At 33.9% G+C, this 21659-nt stretch overlaps 1 protein-coding gene across 1 annotated transcript in view; it reads left to right on the top strand.

Annotated features, from left to right (window-relative positions):
* CPNE8 (copine 8) overlaps window positions 1-21659 on the top strand; it is a 209546-nt gene that overhangs the window by 116059 nt on the left and 71828 nt on the right. The gene's annotated exons all lie outside the window — the stretch shown is intronic.

Here is a 21659-nt window from a genome sequence, read left to right as displayed (position 1 = left end):
TGAGTAGTTGAAGACTGTTTCACAATAAAAGGGATGAAGCTGGGAGGGGAAAAATTGTTAGGGGGAACTTTAAATATTCCCTAGAAATGAATTAGATGATTACTACAATAGTTGGGTGAATGTATTGTAATTTTATAAGTGGTCTAATAACTTTTTAATGTTGGGGTAAAATGTTCTTTCTTTAATCCAAAATATAGATCTATATTTTAATATAAAAAATTTCAGTGTGTAATTCTATATAATCCATGTGCACTAAAGCAGCCTTTTTCAATGTTTGCAAAATTATCATGTTAAAATCATAATTAAATAATTCTTGATAACTCTTTCAACTAAATAATATTATTTATGAAATTTGAAAGGCGTATTAGTCTCCAATAAAAACGATGCATAAAAGCTATAAAATCCAGATATTAGATTTATAATGCAATAATAATAGTCACTTGGTGGGTTGTTATACAAGTTGATATTCCAGCTTGTGGTTATGCGTGGTTTAATAACATATGGTTCTTATATTTTTACATATATTTTTCTTTATCTGACATAATTTCCTAAGGTAGTTGTTTTTCCCTTAAATCAGAGTGAACATGATATGACACTCCTTATATTTCATGATACAATGTAATCATCAGCAGAAACTGTTTTCTATTTCTTGTTTGTCCTCCTGTCATCTTTAATGTTTGTCGTAAATCCTGTACATGTATCATTTTTTGAATTCCATATCTAGATTGAGAACTTTTGATTCCTCTTTTTAGAAAAGATGATTTTCTCAGTGGATTCCCTCCCCTTTTTTTGACAACTAGACCGGCATTGTCCAATAGAAATACAATGTGAGTCCCATATGTAATTTAAAATTTTCTAGTGATAACATTAAAAAGCAAGAATAAACCAGTGAAATTGATTAATAATATTTTTTACTTAATCTTATATACATAAAATGTCATGTTAATATGGAATCAACATAAAAATTATTAATGAGAAACTTTGCATTTTTATATAAATGTAAGAAAAAAATGTAAAGACCAAGTCTTTGAAATCTGGTATGTATTTTATGCTTACAATACATCTCAATTGAGACTGGCTACATTTCAAGTGCCCTGTAGCAAAGCCTGGTTGGTGGTTACCATATTGGGCAGCACCATGTAGAGGTTAATGAAGTGCATATAATATCACCATAAGTAACTTGGTATCAGTTATTTGTTTTATTTTTAAATCAGTTTTATTTGTCTGCATTTAATAGAAGTTTGGAATTGCCCCGTTATAAAGTGGGGAAAAACTGGTCAGACATCTGTATTATTTTGTGTGTAAATTTAACCATAGGAAATCAATAAAGTAATCTGATCTGTCAATCTAGAGAGAATATTTCAGTCAAAAATTCCAGTGAAAAATGCTTGACAGGATTACTTGTTTACAAATGAGATGATAATGATACTCAGATTAGGAACTTCAGGAAGTAGTGTGATCTTGGGTCAGAAATCTGACAGTATATTTGACTCAATTCATCAACTTGAAATTAACTCTGTAATGAACATCTCGTGCGTCTAGGAGGCATATAAAAATGTGGTAATACTGTTGGGCAAGTAAGCAGTTGACATTAAAATGGGTATCCTGAGCTAATCCAAGATAGAAGAAATATAGTCATTTGTCCTTTTTGATCTAAACACATTGTCAATGGATGGTCTGAGAGTGCAGGGACTTGCTTGACCTTGATATGAATAGTCAGTTTAAAGGTACTTAATTTTCAACTAGTTAAATCACTTTATCAAAATCATCCCCCTAATTTCCACCATTTCTTCAAGGGACATGAAGGAAGAATATTAAAACCTCATTCTAACAATTGAAAAGCTGAAGTGCTGAGAAACTGACTTGTCTGGGTTACAAAGCAATCAGTAGTGGTATCTTGGAAAAGCTTCAACTGCTTGCAGTCGCTTCAGCTGACTTTGTAGCTTAAGTTAAAATTCAGGGAGCATTAGCGGAACAGTTCTGCATTAAAACCATGTGACTCTCATGTGGGACTGATTGTAAATGGGCCACCAAGTAGATCGCTGTCTCCCAGAAAATGATGATTTGATGAAAAGACTGAGCTAGTGAACTGCCAATCATAAAATTCACCGTTTGAAGTCTGCTGAACAGGGAGAGTAAAAGTTCGTTATTACCAGTCTGCGTTTTTTCAAATGTAGTCATTTTAAATAAGGATACTTATTATAAGTAAGTGCAAACATCCTTTAACTGTGGAATGCTATACAAATGCTATTATTTTCTAGTATGTTACCTTTGAAGACAATATTTGATAATGCATTTGATGTCTTCCTTCTCTGATTATGTGTCATCATGGTGTGAAATAAGTGATTCTTGGTCCAGTGCTTTACTTGAGAACTTTCTTGTAAGTTGTCAAAGACATTATAACTCATTTAGGAGGAGCATGTGTAAACCTTTTATATTTTACTCATTTATTTTAAATTTCCTCACTTATTCTAATTAATCTTTCTCTAGCAATCGCTGTCTGTTTGCTTGCGGTTAACCCTGAATGTCCTAAATGTAGACACAGTAGAAAAGATTTAGCCTTTGCTTGTTCCACTACCTGTCACTTCTTTGAGACTTTTAGAAAAGGTTGATAAACAGAATTTCATAATCTACTTATTATTTACTGACATACTATTTTTTCTTCCACCTACTATAAATTTAGGTATTAATTTTTTTCACATGTAGCTTGTAGGGTTTTTTTGTCCCTTTTTCCCTTCAATCTATAATTCTTGCCCTCATGAGAGACTGATTTAATTATGTATATATTCGATACCTAAAGTGGTAATCAATTTTTTTACTTCTGCATGTCTTTATTTGTGGAATTCCAATAGAAATTCTGTTAATTAGTTTTGGAGGAAATTATCATTGAGAATTTATTATGTGCCAAACAGTTTGCAGGTGATGTGTCTTACCAAAAAACTCCAATCATTGTAACAACAATATTTTAATTTTCCTTAATATTTTTTTATATCCTTCTGCTTACCTTGAATGATTTTGCATTCTTTCAGATCTATATTTCAAGGAAAAAAGCTTTCTCGCATCTTCAATAAAATTTTAAGGAAAATTATGTAAACCTTTCATACTGGCCCTTTACTAAAAGATATTTGCAGGATCGACTTTTGGGAAGTAGCATTCTAGCCAATTTTGACCGACTGGCATTCCAGAGATTGCCCCCTACTCTTCCATCACCATGGATTTGCTTAGATAGCCTCAAAACTTTGAAAGCCCTTCTGTGTTCATTTTTGCCTCTTGTTTTTCTGTTCTGGCCTGTTTATGTTCTGTTATGTTCTGTTCTGGTTCTGTTTAAATGCTATCAGTTATCTGAAAGCTTTCCTTATACATCTAAATTCATTTAATCCCTCTCTCCTGTGTGTTGTGTTTACCCTTTAGGAATGTTTATTAGCATATCTAACCTATATGACTTATATTGAAATTGTTTGTTTCTGCTTTATCTTTTTTTTTTTAATTTTATTGAGGAAGATTAGCCCTGAGCTTAACCGCTGCACCACCAGGCCAGCCCCTCTGCTTTATCTTTAATATTAAATTGTAAACTCCCTGAGGGTTAAGGACTGTGTTTTGTCTTATTCCTCACAGTGTAGATTACAGGGACTTTACGGTAGTAGCTTCTTGCTGTGTTATTTCAATATTACAGGAGAGATTATTTGAAATGACTCTGTCGTCTTTCTAGTGAACACTCAATCCTCCATCATTGCTTGTTATTTGTCTCCTCATTTCCACCCTTTACTTGAAATTGTGGAATTACCTTGAATAGTATTAGAGCTTTGATTTCTCTAGTGAGCCTTCAGGCAGTAATTAATTCAGCTGTCATTTTCTGTCTTTATTTTTTTACCACTTGCAGACATCTTAGATTTTATATTCATGTAGCTATGATCTTCTTGTCATACAGATTAATTATTTTTTCTGCTTTATTCTGTGTTCAAATACTGATGATTCTAACTCAACAGCAGAATTATCAAATTCAAATCAACAAATACATTTGCATCGTAAATTTTGATTTTTGGTCACTGTACTGAAAATAGTTTTTACAATGTGGCTTAGGGAAAGAGAAAAGAAGATAGAGCTAAAGAAAGCCTGAATCATAGTAAGGGAAGAAACAGAATTTACAGAGTTTACATAGTCATGGAAATAGAAGCAAGGGAACTTAGAGAAAGCACTGTCGAGAATAGGACAAAATCTTCTAGCGAGCTCTGCAATGAGGGCAAATGGGTGGAGCTGAGGTTTTATAAATGTGTCAGAAAAGATGTGGGTTATAAGTCCACCCTTCCAAAATAAATCAGATTATATCTCCAGTGTCACCATTGCTGAATTAGAGTTCACTCCTTGGCATAGAAAAAGAACTCGAGTTATCTGAATATGTTACTTTTCAATTTGGTCTGCAGACGTAATTTAGTATTAAAATCTGTCGCTCTCAGAACCCAACATTCTACAGTAACTCAGGTTGAGACCGAGCAGGGAAGTAGGCTGTTTGTTCAAGAGCAATGAAGCTTCTACTTTAGAATAAGAATAGGAAGAATGATAAATTGGGAAATAACCACTTGAGCGTTTTGTATGATTTGAAATAATTTATGTAAAAGATTCAAACTAACCTAAGAATTAATCAAAACTCACACCATTGACCAAAATAATTTCCATGTAAATGGAGAAAATAAAACTCAAAGAAAAGAAAATAGAAGACTATGAAATAATCTCTGAATTTGGAAGGGATTTCTAAACATAATAAGAGATGGAGCTAAAGGATCTATTTTTAAAATAAATTTTGTAAGTCAATTATAATGTAAAATAGAAAAGTGCACAAATCATAAATATGCAGCTCAGTGAATTTTAGCAAATTGAATATACCACGTACATTCAGCACACACGCAGCTTTATGAGCACTGCAGGAGCCATTCTCTTTCCTCTCTCGTTCGTTATTTCCCCTCCTGCGAAGGAACCACTTTCCTGACTTTTATCATCAGAGTTCAGTGTTGCCTGTTTTTGAATTTTATGTAAACGGAATCGCATAGTAGGTACTTTTTGGTGTCTGGCTTTCCTTAACATTGTTTGTGAGATCTGTTCCTGTTGTTACATGTGATTTGTTCATATCAATTTCTTTAGTGTGTTCTGCTGATGAATAAGCTATGATCTATCTATTCCTTCTACTATTGATGGATATTTGTTTTTTTTTCCCCTATTATTATTATGATTAATGCTACATGGAAGTATCTGTGTATGTCTTCTGGTTATATATGGTAAAATTCATTCTAATTGGATATATACCTAGAAGCAGGTCATGGATGTGCATAGGTTTAGTTTTAGTAGATACTGACAAACACTTTCCCAACGTGATTTTGCCAATTTACCGTACTACCAGGACTGTATGAGAGTTCTAGTTACTCTATATTCTTGCCAACATTTGGATCCAATTTTTAAATTTTAACCATTCTTGTGGGTAGCTCATTGTGTATATCTATCTCATTTTGCATATCCCTCATGACCAATCAGGTTGAACCTCTTTTCATAAGTTTATTGGCCATTTGCTGAAGTCCATAGATTTAAATACTTTAGATATATAGATTTTACATAGATTAAAGCTTTGTAGATAAAAATATCATATATTTAAAAGGTAAAAGAATATTGGAAAGTAAATGGCTATATAGATACTAAACATAAGATTTCTGTGGTATATAAAGAGCTCTACTATAATAATAAGAATGTCCACATCCAATTACAAAGGTGCGAAGACTTTAGCAATTTACCGAAGAAACCCAAATGGTGAAAAAATGTGAAAAAATTCAAGTTTGTTAGTAATCAACAAAAAAACAGGTAAAAATTAAAACATACAGCTTTATATATAACAAATAACATATGACTTTTTAAACTAAATGGCAAGTATTTTAAAATATATAAATCAGTGCTGTTCAGAGTGAATTGAGGTAGTTATTTTCATATTTTTAAGGGATTATAAATGAATACAAATTTGGGGAAACCAATTTGGTTATATGTATTAATATCCTTTAAAATACCTCTATGATTTTTATCTACTAATTTCACTCCCAAGAACCTGTTCTAGGGGCCAGCCCAGTGGCGCAGAGGTTAAGTTTGCACATTTTGCTTCCGAGGCCTGGGGTTCACTAGTTCGGATCCCGGGTGCAGACCTACACACTGCTTGTCAAGCCATCTGTGACAGGCATCCCATATATAAAGTAGAGGACAATGGGTGTGGATGTTAGCTCAGGGTCAGTCTTCCTCAGCAAAAAGAGGAGGATTGGTGGCAGATATTAGCTCAGGGCTAATCTTTCTCAAAAAAAATAATAAAATAAAGTTAAAAAAATAATCTATTCTAAGGTAATTATCAGAAAACTGAAAAAGAAGATTTATACTAAAAATTTATGATAGAGCAACATAAATTAATTTCCAAATTAAAATGTGAAACATCTATCACAAAGAATATTATATGTCTATAATAACATCGTTCTCTGGGAATGCTTAATTATTTGGGGATATGCTTTTAATAAAATGACAAGTGAAAAATTCAGAGTGCTTTATGTCAGTACTACCCAATAGAAATTTTATATGAGTCACATACTTGTGGAAGCCACATTAAAAAAAGTAAAGAATCAGGTGAAATTAATTTTAGTAATATATTTTACTTAAATCAATATAGCTGAAATATTACTATTTTAACATGATTGATATAATGATTATTAACAAGATATTTTGTTTTTTAATGTACTGAGTCTTTGAAATACAGTATGTATTTTACATACTTACAGCTAACCTCAATTCATGCTAGCCACATTTTCAGGTACTCGGGAACTACCTGTGGCTGATATCTCCCTTATTGTGCAGTGCAGCTTTCTACACAGTATCTAGGACATCTTTTAAAATATGTAAATGGAAAAGATACATTAACCATCAGAAAGGTTTTCTCTGAGGTTAGGTACCCTTTTAAATTATTTTTTTATGCATTTCTGTATTCTCAAAAGTTTTACCATGAGCTCTTAAAGTAGATTAAGAGAAAAAGATGGCAACCAAATATCTAGAAACACGACATTATAAATAAGTCAGTTTGACGTCATAACTCTCCAGTTCCACAGTGTGACTAGAGAGCTCAACTCATAATCCAGTTTGTAACTCTTGACCTGTGGGATTGGGAGATGATTAAGAAAACAAGCAGAGGCTGCCTTGGGAGAGAGAGACACAATAGGGGATAAGTAACAACACTGCAAAGGTTCTATCTGGAAAATCTTTGGCAGTAGCTAAAAATATTGGTAATAGTAGCTTGATTAGCTGATAGTAGAGAACATGGTATCTTATTACTGAGTCAGAATCTATTATTTCCTTTAAAGTAAATGCAGAAAATCTTGTTGCTTGTGAGAAGCATGGAAAGATCAGATGAGTGGGATTCTGTATTCCAAGAATAGAGGCTTAGAGTTAAGTGTGAATGAGGGGGGAAAAGATAAACTGACTCACAGATCACGCATTTGTACCGAGTTTCCAATTCATCTTTATAGAAACTATTTTTCCTAATTCATTTAATATATATTATACTTTCGTCTTATTAGTTCAAGAGACAAAAACATCTAAGTCATATGCAAACATAATCTGTATTTTGTGTATATGAGATTCTAGATCCGGTTTTAAAGTTGAGCAGTAACAAAGAGGAAACTATTAATTGCACTTTATTCTCCATACTAATTAAGGTAACACCTGCTTTACTGGTGATGATTTTCATTCAAGTTCCTATTAGCATCTCCATGGGTCCTTAGTTTTTGTCCTTAAAATGAAAACCTTTCTGTTTCTGTTATATTTAAAACATTCAAGAGTAATTTCTTTTAAAGATGCTTTTAGCCAAGGAACAGTCTCCTGATGAAAGAAAGCAGAGTTTTCAATACCATTTTGAGAGACTGACACTTGTGTAGAAAAGATATTCAGTCATTCAACTCTGAAGCAACCCAGCATTGTTTGGTTTTGTGATTTTTGTTATCTCATGGCATATGGCATCCTTTGGACTATCTTACAAGTTTGTAATTTTGTAAAAAATTAGTCTGAAAAAAACTCTACAGCTTATGTATATTATAACATGCATGAGAAATGTGTTGAGATTTCCAAAGAAAAAAATACAAAGCCTTACTCTTTTCCCCATTCATGGTAATCGTTTTTAACCACCAAGTTACTGGATAAAATATTGCATTGATTAACATATTTGTGACTTCAGGTAATTTTACCACGTGTATCCCCAAAGATTTTTGATCCGTGTTCAAAAGTTTTCCCTTTGCTTATATTGAAGAATATTTTGCACATCTCTGTAATGATCTTAAGTGACATTTCCATTCTATGAAATAGAAAATCTTGACCTCTTTCTGTAATCGATAGTAAAATGTATTGAAATTTTCTCACTTATTGCCAGAAACATTGTGGACCATTTACTGCAGTGGTCTCAACTGGAGGCATGCATGAGAAACAACTGGAGAGCTTTTCTCAGAATATCATCTCTCCAGACACCGCTTCAGTAGGCTTGAGATGCAGTTTAAATGTGAATTTTTTGAAAAAACTCCCCAGGTCATCCTGCTGTAGATTTGGGTTGAGAGCTGTTGTTAGAATTCTCAGATCCCGTGAATAGTTGACAACGAAAAATGTGCATCAGTGATGGAAATAGGGGATTAGGGAGTTGCTAACTTGTCAGTTTTGGGGGATAGAGATGGATATGATGGACTTAGTTTTGGACTTGGCAAATTTAGAATCCTAATATCAGCGTTTACTTAGTTTTGATGAGGAGACTCCCAAATGCAAACCTAGTGGATGGTTTCAATCAGGCAATGCCAGAATTCATGATGACCTCATGCCGGAGGAATGAAAACATTTCCGATCACATCAACCTATTTCTGTTGTGCCTTCTCACACAAGACTCAGCTCTCTCTTCCTAGCAGATACACATGGTTCCCAAACCTGGCTAGGTTTTACCCTGCTTCTCTTTATCTCTTCCAAGATGCATCACTAAAGACTTTGCCGTTCACTGTATTTCCTTTACTTTTTCCTACCCCTAGTTCCTCTTTTTAAAATTATATGTCCCAGTGGAGATGTGTATCAGACTATTAGAAATATTACACTAGGGAATTGGAAAGAAGCTGGAGTAAATGTTAAGGGTATAAATTGGGGAATCTTCTACTTAGAAGTTCTATTTGAAACAATAGACTAGAATGTGGTGGCTTAAGGAGAATTTTGGGAGAAACTTTAGCAGAACTGGCCATAAAGTTCTTCCGATTTAAATGAAACTTCTGGATGTGATGAAGACTTTCCGCTAGTATTGAGGCTTGTCCTTTACACAGTAGGGTGATTTTTGGTGTGTAATGGTCACCCACTATTTTCTCTGTGATTCTAAACACCAAGACGATTTGAGGTTTTGTGTTATCAACATGTGTTGTGTAGCTGTACAATATTTGTCAATCACCTATTAGTGTTCCAAATACCCATAAAACTAAGCTTAGCAACAACGAAGTCCTGGAAAAAACAGTTTGTTAAAATTTAGCAAGCGAGAAGTTCACTACAGACTTGAATTTACCAAATACCTTTGCTTTGTAATAATTTTAATATTCCATTTAAAATGGCTAGTCAGAGAGAAAGAATGTGAATGGGAAAGAGAGACTATTGTGGTGTGGTCTTTTTGTTATATAAATTGCTTTTATAGAATAGCTTGGTAATCCAATTTCGTGATCACTCATTATGAGAGTTTTAAATTTAATTTGATAATTGGAATGTGTAAAAAAGCAATTTTACACATTTCCTCTCAATTTTCAAAAAAAAAATCCCAATAAGGAATATTATTAGTCTTCCTTTTTCCCTTTTAGATATGAAAATTAAGGCTCAGAATTTGGAAACGACTCATCTATTTTACGTGACTATTAAGTAGTCATTGGCTTTCAAACCGAATTATTCTCTGTCATAACTGTCTTTCTAAGCACTGCTTTTATCTCCCATCATCCTTTGCAACTTCGTTTAGGAAAAATGGAACCCGATATTCAGAAGTCCTAAACCTTTTTTTGAAACACAAGTTCTTTAGTGTTAGATAATGACTATAGTAGACATAACCTGACAGAATTAAAACAAGACAAAAATATATTTTAGACGTTTATTCATGTTACAGTTAAATCATGCTTAGAAAGGAAAATTTTATAGTTGCTGATCTGGAGGAAAACTGAGACACATAGAATATTGTCACTACCAATGAAGCTTTGGTAAATATTCAAATATATTTGAGTGCTAGTGCTATTTTTTTAAATCTTTTTGACCAGATGACTGTTCCGTGCCTCTCTACTGTGAGTAAAAGCTGAGCTCCCTGAATGATATTTTGTGTCCTAAATTTCGATTTGCTGCTCTCTTCCATCAACCATTTCTACTCTATTTTGTATACCTAAGCTCTAGTGTTCAACTATGGCATTCTGAGTTCCAGCCTGCTTGGGTGCACAATTTTGATACTTATAATTTCTAACTTCTGTCTATACATGCAAGCTGAAGAGGGAAAACAAAGCCTTCAAAATAGTTTTGTTTGAAATATACAGATAATTGTATATTTGAATTATCTAAGTAAATTGCCTTAATTATCTGCTTCATTAGAAATGGAAAGCACAACTTTCTTTTGTGTGTACATTTCATAACATTTTGAATCATTTCTGTATTATAGTTTAAATCAGATAATAACATCTACATTAAGATTTATGCTGCTAAAAATAAGCAGCATTTTAGTATTAGTCTAACACCACATAAAATTTACATCTTTGGCATTGCACAAAATTTGACACCATCAAAGAACATCTGAGACTAAGCCATTCTTTTGCATTTTTCTTAGGACACAAATTTTCACAAATTTCACAATTCACAATTTCACAAATTTAGGACACAAAATATCATTCAGGGAGCTCAGCTTTTACTCACAGTAGAGAGGCACGGAACAGTCATCTGGTCAAAAAGATTTAAAAAAATAGCACTAGCACTCAAATATGTTTGAATATTTACCAAAGCTTCATTGGTAGTGACAATATTCTATGTTTCTCAGTTTTCCTCCAGATCAGCAACTATAAAATTTTCCTTTCTAAGCATTTATTTGTTCTCTGTATATATTAAACAGATGAAATGTAATCGTTTGGCATTAAGGTTGATTTAGAGGAAATACTCAGTAACTGTTTTCTGACTACTAAGTAATATCCTTAAAAAGAACTAGGTACTTTTTGTGTGCATGTGAGAAAGATTGGCCCTGACCTAACATTTGTTGCCAGTCTTCCTCTATTTGATGTGGGATGCTGCCATAGCATGGCTGGATCAGCAGCACTAGGTCCACGCCTGGGATCCGAACCTGTGAACCCTGGGCTGCCAAAGTGGAGTGTGGGAACCCCAATACTATGCCACTGGGCTGGCCCCTAGATATTTTTTTGGTACCACAAAGTCTCCTATGATTAATACTTATTATATAATGTTTCTAAGGTTATCAAAATAATCTGGAGTTTTAGATTTTCAGGTTAATTATATATATATAGTTATAACACAAATGGCATGTTTAATTACAATTGTATATACTATGCTAAGAGGTGTTGCAGAATTACTGGCAACCTTTTCCAGAAACCAAATCTTCTAAATCTCCTGATTCATACGCTCTTGAAATAAAACGTTGCAAACATATAAAAGTATATGAATATTTACAGATTGTTCTACTTAAGTTGCTTGGTTTACTAGTATTATTCTGTGATTATAAGTCTAGGATAGAGATGTAAACTTATATTTTTTAGCCTCAATTTGTAATTTTGTGTATAGATAGAACAAAGTAAACATACAAGCAAGGAAAGAAATTTCCAATGTGCCATTTTCCCTATGTTTATGTTTAAAGTGAATTCACAATTGAAGTGTTTATTTAGATCTATAGAAAAATATCCTTTTATTTCAATCTTCACATATTCACAATGCTTATTTGAACTCATTACCATCTAAACAGTTCTTTCGTGTTCTTTTTCCTAAAAGTATGGAATAAGATATTTAATATGTAGAAAAGAATCTACCAGGAGGCAGCCCCAGTGGCCTAGTTGTTAAGTGCAGCATGCTCTGCTTTGGCGGCCTGAGTTCGATTCCCAGGCACGGACCTATACCACTGTGTTAGTGGCCATGCTGTGCTGTGCTGGTGGTCCACATACTAAAACATAGAGGAAAATTGGCACAAATGTTAGCTCAGGTGAATCTTCCTCAGGAAAAAAAAAAAAGAATCTACCATATGTACTTTAGATCATATGCTAATATACTTGCATGTAGTAGAGCATAGTCTAAATGAGTAAGCCAATTGAACATATGTATTATAAATTTGTATTTTAATCTCTAAAATTAATTTTAATATATATTGAGATTAGGGCTACATTTATGGCCATTTTCTAAGATAGTACCTTTCTTCCAAAATCTTAAAACATATTTCTGGTGGCTTGTTCAGAACGACTCAAATTAATCAACTCAACGTTTTTTGAAGTGAAGTGGAAAACGTATTTTACGGATAGGAGGGATGAAAAAATTTTGCTACAAAGCCTAATGACTTACCCAAAGTCAGTAGAACCCAAAAGTAGAACAAATAGGCAGAGATTATTTTTGTTGGGTTGCATGGATATTTTTTTCATTTACACTAGAAAATTCACAGATTTTTATAATGTGTTTTAAGGACAAGCTTCCTACTATGCTTGTTATTAAAAAGGAAGTGCCTCTTCAAATAGGTGTTATCCCGTCTAAGCAGCCTGAACATTAACACATTCGGTACTTTTAATTCTTTGATTAATGTCTTAGATTTGTGTCTCTTGGGAACTCAGTAATTCTGAAATGTTGCTTCATAGTCTCCTGGAACCTCATTTGGTTAAAAACATACTAATTTATCAAAGCTTGTAACAACAAAAAACTTCCGTGAAATTCCCTATTTCCATATTTTAATACTTTGAAGACATTTTCATTGTTAAAGCCATTATCATGAAAGTAACACCCCTCAAAAACACATAAAAACTTATTAAAGCCTCTCAAAATACCTAAAAAGTCTGCTTCTCTTTAAGTAGTGTAAGAAAATAATTTTCTTTTGAGAAGTGAAAAGAGTAATCATATAGGAATTCAAAGAAAACCTTACAAATCTTGAATGTTGACGAGCAGTTATTACTTTTTATGTTAATGTAAAAGTAAGCACACAACTCCCAGAGGCTAAAATTCTTTCAGGTCTGAAAGTTCTGAGCTGCCAAGTGAGATCTCTGTAAAGGATGACAGTAAACTCTGTCAACTCTAAATGTGAAATTTCACCAAAGTGAGATGATTATTTTTAAAATTTGTAACGTGCATATTTTTCACTAAGAATGCCTTGTCTCTACACAGCACAAAATAAAAGTAAGTTTTTTGAATTACTTGGGTTTTTTTTGAGATAAATATTCTAGGCAATTTGGTGGGAGCTGGGATGACTGGTTTTTGGACTTGAATTATCTCAATTGTCTATACATATTAAAAACTACAACAGCAATAACTCACATAACTTTGAACTGGGTAGACACACCTTTTCTTTGGCTTGTAAGTCTAAAACCTTGACAATGATCAAAGAAAGCTCTTCAAAATGTGTTTTTCCCCATATAGTTGAAAGAATTTCAATAACAAATTTACTTTAATGTCGTCCTCTTTATGACTTAGCCTTTGCAGTTGATCCCTGTTGCCCTTTTTGGAGTCCCTCAGTCTGTCAGGAAGATAATGGACAGTATGGAGACCAGTTGCTAGACAGAGCATGGAAACTGGTACCCGGCTCCACAGGCAAGGATGGCAAGGGAGCTGGAACACTTACAGTGTCTTTTGGCAACTCTGGCACGACTGTGGGAGGTGGGATTCCTACTCAGAGTGGAGAGGATACACCAGAGACCCATAAGGGATTGTTCACCATTAAAAAGACCCTAACCTTGGGTAGCAGTGGACTATAGTGTGCAATTTGCCAACTTTTGCTACTTCAGGCTGGGAGTTTTGTGTCGTATAGATGTTCGTGTGTGTGTGTGTGTGTGTGTGTGAGAGAGAGGTTGTGAGTTACTCCTGTCAGATTTTTTTCCCCTCGTGCTTTCTTTTTTTTTTTTTCTTTTTTCTTTTTTATTTTTTAAAGATTTTATTTTTTCCTTTTTCTCGCCAACGCCCCCCGGTACATAGTTGTGTATTCTTCGTTGTGGGTTCTTCTAGTTGTGGCATGTGGGACGCTGCCTCAGCGTGGTCTGATGAGCAGTGCCATGTCCGCGCCCAGGATTCGAACCAACGAAACACTGGGCCGCCTGCAGCGGAGCGCGCAAACTTAACCACTCGGCCACGGGGCCAGCCCCTTCCCTCGTGCTTTCTTATCAAAATATGAACCTTGGTTTGAGAAGTGGTAGAATTCCTCTGGTCCAGCCTTAATCATTGTGAAAAAGCGAGACAAATTAAGATATTATTTCTTGAATGGCACAATGGTAGTGAAAGTTTAAAGAGAATAAAGAAAGCTAGCAATATAATATCAAATCTAGATAGATGAGTAGAGAGATTTATCTGTGAACTCAGCAACTTTGAGTGAAAAAAGTATTTATACTTATAAATATACTAATATACCAATCTATATTCAGCACTAGCCTAGAAATGTACCATGTAAATAAACAATTTATAAAGTCATACAATGCATAGCTAAAATAACATTTTTTAACACTATGAATTAATTTTTCTTCTTATGACAGTTTTTTAAAAAATTTCTAAATAAAGGTATCTGCTATTAATATGTTGGAAAAGAAGTAATTAGTTTGAATTGCGTTTATTTGACTATAGACCAATGACAGAGAAGAATAGAGATTTAGTGTCCAATTTTTTTAACTTTTGTCCTTTGGCCAACATTAAATTTATCATTATTTTATGCTAATCTTGCATCTGTGTCTTTTTTGTTGTTGTTTTGCTTATTTTAATAATATTAATTATTATTATTAATTCTCATTAGTCTGAAATAAATAACACTTGTTGGCTGATAGTTTAAATTTTGGAAACAGGATACTGAATCACTTAGCCTGTAATCTCTAGAGATTAATGTTCAAGCTAAAAGCTAGTATTCAATCACTTTGAAATTATAGAGGAAAAAATATGTGACATAGATGACATAAATATTTAAAAATCCATGATATTGGAGAAGATTTTTAACTTCAGACAGTACCTCAGTTAATTTTCTAGTTCATATAACCTAGAAAAATATCCAAAGATCCTGGCTGGCTAAGGAAACTCCATCCTACCTTTCAGTAGATTAAATTGCATTGTGAAACTATTGCTGGGTAAAAGCTATTTTATATTAAGAATTTTTGGCTTTAAATAAGGTATGCTTTTTATTTGATCAGGCAGATTTTAATTTGAAGAGCAGTTTTTACTCGAAAATATTTTGATGCATTAAGATTAGTAGAGGCAATAGAAAAGAATTAAAGGTAATTATATAAGAAAAGTTAGACTTTATGTAGAGTTAAATTTACATTATGTCCAAGAGATACACATGTAATTTAAATAACCTAACATTATAAATATACTTTAAAAATATGTCTATGTAGGCATACAATTTTGGCTTAAATGTCATAAATCATCATATAGAACATTTCCTTTATTATGGCAGATATCATTTGCTATATCAATGTAAACCACATTAACAACATTGTCTTTATTTTAGAAAATGTGATTTGTCTGAATCTTTAGGGAGATAAATAAATAAGGGAAAATAATAGACAAAATATTCAGTAATAATAGGTGAAAAACAAACATTAAAATGTAAGATTATGCAGATGTAATATTATATATTATTATATAGAATTTTATATATATTGTACTCAAAAGGACAATAGAACTTATTTTATATATATATATGGTATTTATATCTTTTGAAATTTCTACCTGTGTTAGAAATGGATGAAGGAGCAGGTATGGATAAGACTGATAAAATTGGCCTGTTTCTGCTGCTGAATTGTTACTATTTGAGAATGGTTATATCTATTTCCCTCTTGGAGGCCCAGAAGTATTATTGTAATCTACAGAGGGAGCAAGGAAGTTGTAAACCTCATGAAATTATTTAAAACTTCCACAAAGCTGGAGATAGATGATCACTTCTGCATTGAATACATTCTTATAGATGTTATGTATGATCATTTCTACCAGTAAAAACATAAACCAGAACTTTATGAAGAAAAAAATTACTTTTCTTGGAATGTTCTTATAATCTGTGTTTACTGGGGCCATTAATTAAGAATCATGATAGTTCTGTAGATTTAGATATAAACCAGCTCATAATCTAGGAATATTTAAAGGTCATATTTCTGGACTTCTTAAAGGAAACTAAATTCTCCATCAGGACTTGAGGACATTACAAGGAAAACAAGACTTTATTTTGTTGAAATTTTTAAATAGAACAACTTTCTCCTTCTCCCCAAAGCCCCCCAGTGCATAATTGTATATTCTAGTTGTAAGTCCTTCTAGTTTTGCTATGTGGGACGCTGCCTCAGCATGGCCTGATGAGTGGTGCTAGGTCCGCGTCCAGGATCTGAACCAGTGAAACCCTGGACCACCCAAAGCGGAGAGCTCGAACTTAACCACTCAGCCACAGGGCCAACCCCTAGAACTACCTCCTTTAAGAATCAATGAAAGCTGATATTATCTCATTTAAAAAAAAAACATTCTTGGAGCCAGCCTGGTGGTGCAGTGGTTAAGTTCACATGTTCCACTTCAGCGGACTGGGGTTTGCTGGTTCAGATCCCGGCTGCGGACCTATGCACTGCTTGTCAAGCCATGCTGTGGCAGGCGTCCCACATATAAGGTAGAGGAAGATGGGCACACATGTTAGCTCAGGGCCAGTCTTCCTCAGCAAAAGGAGGATTGGCGGCAGATGTTAGCTCAGGGCTAATCTTCCTCAAAGAAAAAAAAAAATTCTTAGGTGCTGAAAAGTTGTGGCAAAGTCAAAGGCTTTGACTGGTAGAAAAGCAAAGAAAATTAGGAAAATCCTACACAGCTGATATATTGTTTTCTGGACTTAATGAAAACTTTTTGTGGCCATTGTGGGAAATCACAAGTCCCATGTACATTCTACTTGGAATTATGGAGTTAGTGGCTTGCTTTCAGTCACCGCTGGAAAAGCATTGCTGCTTTCTTCCTACAAATACAGTTTTGAAAAGTAAAAATGTCTGCAACCTATCCTTTGAATTAGGGTCACCATAACTACACTTCAATTAAAAGCATCTGTCATTTTTATAACCACTCATTCTCTTGCTATTTTCATAAATCTTGCGGTGCTTACTGAGATTGGAACACATTAGTCAAGATAGAGGAACGTGGGAAATGATTATGTTGAAATACAAATGGAGCAGATAATATCTGGGGCTATTGTTCCCATATGAAAGATCATGCCAGAGTTTTGTGCTGAAATCTTATGAACATCTCAATTAGAGAATTTGTCTTTAATATATAATTTGTTTACAAATCCTCATTTGAGATATCCTTCAATATACACCTGAAACCCATCAAACGGTGTTGTACTCCAAAGAGCCATGCCTAATGAATTAAGCATTCTTCACCAGAGCCGTACAAGGCACAGGTGTGTGTAGCTCCAAAATATCAATTCATAAGCCTATTATATCTTCCCAAGTTATTTTGATTAAAGCTTGTTTAAAACTACGTTTATAGGTGTCTGGAGTCATATTCTTAATAATCAGAAAAATATATTTTAGTAATGTCTTTTTTAAGGAGTTAAACGCCTCTCAGAGTGAATCAAATGAATTCTCTGGGTTTATTTTCAAAACAGTAAATAGGCGTTGCCTCCAATCTTTAAGTGAAGACATAAGGATGTCAAAGTTGACTGACTTACTCAAGACCACGTAGTAATAGAGAAAGGGATGAGATGAATTCAGTATGTATTTGCCATTTATACACGTTATGTGCAAAATTAGTTTAATGACTACAAGGAAAATAAGCATCATCTGTTGTGCCCAAGGCAGGGTGGCCTTTAGGAAAATCATCAGAAATGCCAACAAAAAGCAATATTCTCTACGGTTTTTTCCTATGCCTTTTGTGTAATTATGTGGATTCATTTCTGTGGGAAAAATAACAGTTGTCTACATTACTCTCAGAGTTGTTTTAAGGAGAGAGAGAGTAGCAGTATTAATATGTTTGGCACTTATGCCATTCTTTCGGACTAAATATAATCGATGTGAGGCAAAATTGTTAAATTACTGGCAAGGTAAGATCACAGCATGACTGTGACATTAACTTGAGTAAATTTGTAACATTGAACAGTGCTCATTGGGTACCAGGCACTGAGGTCCATGCTGCGACTACTGAGATGAATTTATCACCTTTCTTACCTTCAAGTATGGGAAAAGCTAGAGGGGAGATTATGTAAACAACAGGTATAATACAATACAGGGAATGTGATGATAGAGACTGAGGACTTCTTGAGAGCAAAGAGGGAGGGCATGAAACAGGAAAGGCTTCTTGTAGGAAATAGCTAATCTGTAGAGTGAAAGGTAAGTGATGCAGGGGAAGCAGGTGCCAAAAGTAGGGGAGGATGGACAGGTTTGTTAAATAGGGACTAGTGGCTGTCTTACAGTTTTCCGATGTAAATGAGAATATACATAATACCCGTTTTCCACTATTAATAGAGCTTAGAAATGATTCTAACATGCAGATTTTATTCAACGATTTAATCGCTTTACTCAAATGAGACATTTTGGAGCCAAACTACTAGCTATAATATTAATCAATTTGCTCCAAGTATCTATTTATTTCCTCAGATTTGAAAGAACATATATAAATTATAAAAAATCATGGAAAAAATTAGAGATGCAAACAGACACAAATGAGATAAAGAGCCCTGGAGTAAACTTTATTTTGTAAATGTGGTCAGAGAGCTTGAGACTTAAAGAGTAATTATTTTACTTACAATTAAATTAACAGGAAATAGCAAAGCAGCATTATTGAATCACAAGGAAGTTGTTGGTTGTGATTTATTATCAAAGTACTTTCCATCATGTTCCTCTGTATAGTGAGAATTGTATCAATATTATGGTATTGACAATCATAAACAGATAGAAATATGACAGAAAATTAAATTTTCTTTCTTTTGATCTAATAGAATCTAGGAATAGGTCATAGGGAGAAAGAATTATAAGAATAAATCAGTGAAAACCATCTTTACTACTTTTTTAAAATACTTATCTATGAATTAATATAAGTATTTGAAGTACGACAGGTTACAAAAGAAACTATAAAAACCTCCATGTATTCCAGGAGATCCATAACAAAATTGACCTGTGAACCTATCCACTTATCCACCTAAATTCTTCAGATTTCTTCTTGAGACTTAGCACCTTATATCTAGTCATGGCTATTTTATTGCTGTCTCTACACAATGCCTTGTGTTTATGACCTTTTGACAAATTCTCACTTCTTGATCATCCATTTCTCTGGATCTGAACAGATACAAAGATGTATTTTCTTTATCTCACAGAAATGTTGTCTTGGATGCTGAAATGTAATTTGTGACTCACTTAATACGTTTTGCCCTCTGCAACACAAAGATAGCATTGCATTTATAAGACGTGCAGATGCAGCGTTTTGTTCAAAATAATCATCTCGAATGTGATTCAGAATGGGGAGCAACTTATTCATTCTTTTATTTATTTGTGTCCTGTCTTATTCTGAAAAGGATCCAAGGAAGCTCATAGGAATGCATGTAATAACACATGGTGAACTAAACTCTGAGGAAATTAAAGCAAAGAGGGAATAGAAGTAAGATATCCCGAAAAGTCTGCAGAGGACAGCACATCGTGAAGACATATCCTACTAGAGATGGGCCACAAATTTGGCTTAAGCTCTCTGACAAATAACTCAGAACAGAAAATCTCCATTTTATGACAAACAAGGTCTTTTCAGAGTAGGAAACACAAATGATTAGCACAGACTCTTAGCATGAAGAACAAAGAGAATTGTACCCCATTGTTCATCACTCAATTCTGTAGAGTAACAAATTTAACAGGAACAAAGCAGAACCAAATATCGAAGAACTGCGTCTTAGAAAGTTCCACAATGACTTCAACATGGGCATGTCAATGTGCAGTTGAGCAAACCTCACCATTGCAGTTGGGTCCAGATTTGCCAGTGTGTTGGGATGGCCTTATCCACATGGATGTATTACGTAATTGAGTAATTGCATTTACTTGAGACCAGTAAATATTGCTTCTCTCTACCAAGTTTTTGACTAGTGTTGCATAGCAAGAATTTAATCTTAACACTAAGAGCTGAACATTGAATTTAAACAATTAACCAAAGGAGGGTAGGATTTGCACAGTAGGAAAACTACCACAAGGGCTTAAATGATCTAGGTATTTTCTAACGCCTCTATATTAGGTTTCCACCACTAGTGTGGTAAGCTCTGATTATATAAGGCTTGCCCACACATCAGTATCAAAGTGTTATGTTTAAAGTTCTCTAATAGAACCTTTTATCTCAGTGATTATTACTTATGATATCTGAAACACGCATAGCAGTGGAGGAGGATAGATTCTAAACAGAATTTCCATAACTCACAGTTCGTAAGATTGCAGTGAAAGATATCACAGTTATGAGCTTGCACTTGTAAGATCAAAGGGAGTTATTTCATTTATGAGAAATGTATAGCATTAAAGTATTGTTCTGTAATTTTTCCCATGTAACTTGAAAGATGAATGCTAGGGGTTTGGGTTCATAAATACAAATGTATTTATCACAGTCTTCAATCCTCTTTCCTTTTACCATTTTCTTGTGTGTAGATCTGCTTCTGAAAGTTAACTCTACAAGAGGTCAAGGTGATACTGGTGTAAAGAACGCCCCAGATAGACTACTGTGATATATCTGCAAGATCTTTGCAATAAGGGAGAACTGGGAAGCTGGATATCTAAACAAGCTATATCAATTTTTAAAAAAACATTTCTTATTGCAAAAACTCTACTAAAATTAACAGCAGCTAGTTTTTTCTTTGAAATCCCATTTTTAGAAACCAATCTTTTGGTTGACTAGACACAACTTATTTGTTGCTTGTTACTGATCATCATGTCTATGGAAGGTTCTGTAGATTTTAGTGATTCACAGTTAAGCATAAACCTGCATGGGGTTTTGGGTAAATATCCATTTTTTACGGTAATGAACACCTTGCATTTCCAAAGCGAATGGGCCAAGCTTAAATTCGGTGATACAAATAGCAGTGACATCCCTTATATTTGTTATACTAAGTTAGCTTTTACGATCTTTATCTTCTTCTGATGTGTTACATTTCACCATTGCACTGAATACCAGAATTTTGCACTTATTTCTCAGCGGTGTGTGTTCAACCTAGTGTTGGCCATTAAATTAGTGTAGAGTAGTAGAATACAAGTCCTCTCTAAAGTGCAGAATGCATAAAATGTTTTTTACAGTTGCATAGGTCAACCTCATGATCACATTGATAAGGACTTTATAGTGAGAACTAACACATCCTCACTCAATCCTTACCCCTCTCCACCTAAACTGAAAAGACACCTGTAGAAGGTCTGCTTTCTGATAAGGCATGATGATTGCTCTAAGGTAAAGAAATTCAGAGTAGCCATATTGGTATT

The sequence above is a fragment of the Equus asinus genome, chromosome 22 (assembly GCF_041296235.1).
Source record: "Equus asinus isolate D_3611 breed Donkey chromosome 22, EquAss-T2T_v2, whole genome shotgun sequence".
NCBI lineage: Eukaryota > Metazoa > Chordata > Mammalia > Perissodactyla > Equidae > Equus > Equus asinus.
Note: the sequence above shows the minus strand (reverse complement) of the source record. Positions and strands in the feature narration are given on the sequence as shown.